The sequence below is a fragment of the Telmatherina bonti genome, assembly GCF_933228915.1.
Source record: "Telmatherina bonti genome assembly, chromosome: 19".
Taxonomy (NCBI): Eukaryota; Metazoa; Chordata; class Actinopteri; order Atheriniformes; family Telmatherinidae; genus Telmatherina; species Telmatherina bonti.
This window is the reverse complement of record NC_136617.1, coordinates 15459700-15463626: the sequence shown is the minus strand read 5'-3', so window position 1 is coordinate 15463626 and position 3927 is coordinate 15459700.

Below are 3927 nucleotides of genomic sequence, written 5' to 3'. Positions count from 1 at the left end.
GAGGAGTTTTTATTTTTATATATATATATATATATATATATATATATATATATATATATATATATATATATATATAAAAACTTGTATAGAAAGTATACAAGTGCTCATGTCTGCATATTCATCACAGGATCAAAGTTAAACAAAGATGAATATTAAGGACACTAAACTGGATGATACAGACAATTCTGTATGTAATGAAAGTTGATCTTTTATTGTTTTTACAAAAAAAGCTCATTTGATATGGAATAGATTTTTGTATAAAAGTGTAAAATAGTTATTAAAAAATAATTACTGTACCCTGATTTGATTTGGTGTTTTTAATGCTCTGACACAGCTCGATAGTTTTTGGCATCGCTTTGAATTCTTCACAAGACAGCTGATTTAATTCTGTTCCACCATGAAATCTACTGCTCTTTTTTTCAGCTCCAGCTTTCAGTTTTCGATCGATGTTTTGGCACAAAAAGTCACTAACACCCCAGCAATGTTAAGAAAGTGAAGCAGAAACTTAAATTTCTTGTTTGCAGTTTTCTTAAACAGACACCAGCATAAATACATCATTTTCAGTCTCTTCACCGAACAATTTGCACTTTCCTTTTGGCTCTCTTGTTATATTTTGTGCTTGGTAAGGCGCAACCCATTTTCATTGGGAGTAGACGGGGAGTAAACCTAGTAAACAGGTGTCAAACTCCAGTCCTGGAGGGCCGGTATCCTGCTGGTTTTTGTTGTCTCCATGCTCCAACACACCTGACCAAAGTTTATAAATAGGTTGACGAGAATCTGCTGGATCCGTTTGATTTGAATCAGCCGTGTTGGTAGAGAGGAGCAACAAAAGCCTGCCGGATACCGGCCCTCCAGGACTGGAATTTGACACCCCTGGTCAAGTACCCGCGATCTCTTTCTATGAAGCCACGCTGTTGCCTTGGCATTGTCTTGCTCAAATAAACAGACGTTGTTTGAACGGCAGCACATGTTGCTCCAAAACCTCTACGTATCTTTTAGCATTATTGATCACTTTGTGGATCTGCTATTTACCCACACCATGGGCCCTAATGCACCCCCACAACATCACCGATGCTGACTTTTGAACTCGCTGATAACAGTCGGGAGAGTCTTTTTCCTTATTGGCCCGGAGAACATGATTTGAATGATTTCCAGAAACAATTTAAAATGTGGACTTGTCAGACCACAGCACACTTTTCCACTGTGCATCAGACTATCAGAACGAGCTCAGACCCAGAGAAGTGTTTCTGAGTGTTGTGTGCCTCTCACTTTGCATGGTGGTTTTATCTTGCACTTGTAGCGACTGTGTTAACTGACAATGGTTTTCTTAAACGTTTCTGTGCCCACATGGTTATGTCTTTTACACAATGATGTTAGCTTTTAATGCTTGTTAAGGTTATGGATATTCAAAAATGGTTTTCAGCATTGCTGCTTACGAGATTTCTCCAGATTCCCTGAATCTTTTGACAATATGAATAGTTGATTATGAAAATCCTAAATTCCTTGATAATTGTACTTTGTGAAATGTTGCTTTTAACTTGTTGGAATATTTGCTCAGATAGTCATTCACATAGTGGTGGACCTCGCCCAATTCCTGCTTGTTAACGACTGGACCATTTCAGGATGCTTCTTTTATACCCAATCACTACAACGCCCAAACCTTCTTGGGATTAGGGTTGTATCATCACATAAGCTGCATAAACATGGACTTTGTTTTGTCCACAGAGCTCATGTCTGCTGTCTTTCTGTCCACCTGAGTTGAGCTTGTGCAGAGAGAAGCCAGTGGCTTTACTTTTCAGCGTTATGTAGGAATTCTTTTTTTTACACCTTTCCCTTCTGGAGATGGAAAAAGTATCTGATTTTAGCTTGAAATCAAGCGGCAACCTCCGGCGGTTAATAGTGAAGTCTATGCGGAAGTGCATAAAACTGCAGTTCCTCTTTTATCCACTAGGGGCTGGCTGCAAAACAGAGCAAATTCCCATAGACCCCCGCGTTAAAAAGGCCAACTTCACGGCAGAAATAAACATGTTTACAGCCTGATTCAAAAATCCATTTTCAGTTTATAGGTCAGGTTTACCTTCATGACAACTGTGGGGGCAGTGAATTTTTTTTCTAACTTACCAGTTTTAAAGTAATTCAATCTCGAAGTTCGGCAAATTTAGGGGTGTGTCCTTTTGATTGACAGGTACCAATCTCTGGCTTTAAGTCAGAAGAACGTAGAACAACCGTGGTTTTTAGCCGGTTAACAACGTGACTTAGCTTTAGCCTGCTTACCTCCGTTAGCTGGGTAACTCTCGTTATCTCAGGGTTAGCTCGGTTAGCTTTTAGCAACAGAAAGCTCGGAGTTCGTTCGATGTCAATAATCCGCCATAAACGCTCACGGCTGCCCTCTCAGTTGCCCATATTTGTATTTTCCGGGCGAGACGACACGCATGACGCTGCCAACATGGCGATGGTAGAAACCGCCCACCGAGCTTCAATTCAGCTCTTCAGAAACCTATGGGTGACGTCACGGAGACTCCGTCCATCTCTTTATAAACAGTCTATGCTTGAAATACAGAGGTGAACATTGAGTCATGATGGTTTTCTAGAGTACTACAAAAAATAACAAAAAGGTTTCCCAGGCAATCCTGCCTGAGGTTTCAAAGGCCAATCACAGTAAACAATGGTTCGTATTCCAACTTTTGTACAATGAGCTCTCCCTCTTTTTGTTAGATTTCATAATATAGTTATTGTCAGAAATGTCAATAAAAACATAAAAGTTAAACATTTATTATATAAATAATAAAATAAAGAATAAAATTTTATAATTAAGTGGAGCTTCATTCATTCAAGCTCTTCTTGGCAAGGTAAATTTGTTCAGCACAATATGGCGGTCAGACCATCATTCTGCTGTCATGGTGCTGGACAGGACAGGTTAAAAAAAATCACACTATAGACTTTGATCAAGCAAATTTCTGTAAAATCATGACTTGAAAAAAATGTTGCATGGTCCTTGCATGGAAAGACTAAGAATTTGATGGAGTTTTCTTTTATACCCAGACCTGACACCCTAACCTGTCACCAATCCATCTGCTGGTTGTTGGTTAATCAGGAATGTTATTTATGATGGATTCACTGATTCTTTGCTTATTTTACTACTTTTCTGAATGTAGCACGTTCATAAATTTACATTTCCTAAATACACAAAAGTGATCCACATAGTAACTGAAAATAACTTCTGATGTGAAACTTTTAGCACGACAGATTTTTTTTTTCTGCATTTTAGGAAACTTTTCAACTTTTTTTGAGACATAGTTTGTACAAAAATGACAAATTCATTCTTACAAATGGTACATCAAATTAGAGGTGACTAGAAAGGACACCAATCTAACAACCAAAGGTATGTAACATCACACAACTTTAGCCATCATTGTGATTGTCCTGCCATCCAGCTGCTCATATAAAACTCAACAATATTTGATTTATTTAGCTATTTATTTGCTTTGAAGCAGGAAAAACTGTGTAAAATCTCAGATTGTGTAAGTTCCAACCATGCATGCATGTCCATATGTACAAATGGACATATTTTTTAATTAATTTTTTTTTTTTTTTTTTTTTTTTTTTTAAACTCAACATACTGGACTCCGAAGTAAACAGATTTGTTGACAGTTTGTTGCATGTAACGAATGATGCAGAAGGGAGATCCACAGGGAGATTTTTGAAGATATTCGAAGGTGTCAGCAGAAAACCTGACACATGCCGTAGAAAGTTAAACTATGAACAGATTCTATTCCATCTGACTGAGTCTTCCTCAGCTGATGGTAAACAATGATCTAGCAGTGCGTGTCAGGTTTGCCAGGATGTCAGCTATCCGCAGTCACAGGAAACACAAACACTCACACAGGGACCCAGAGATACTGTAGCTTTTAGTCTGAACCTACAGTG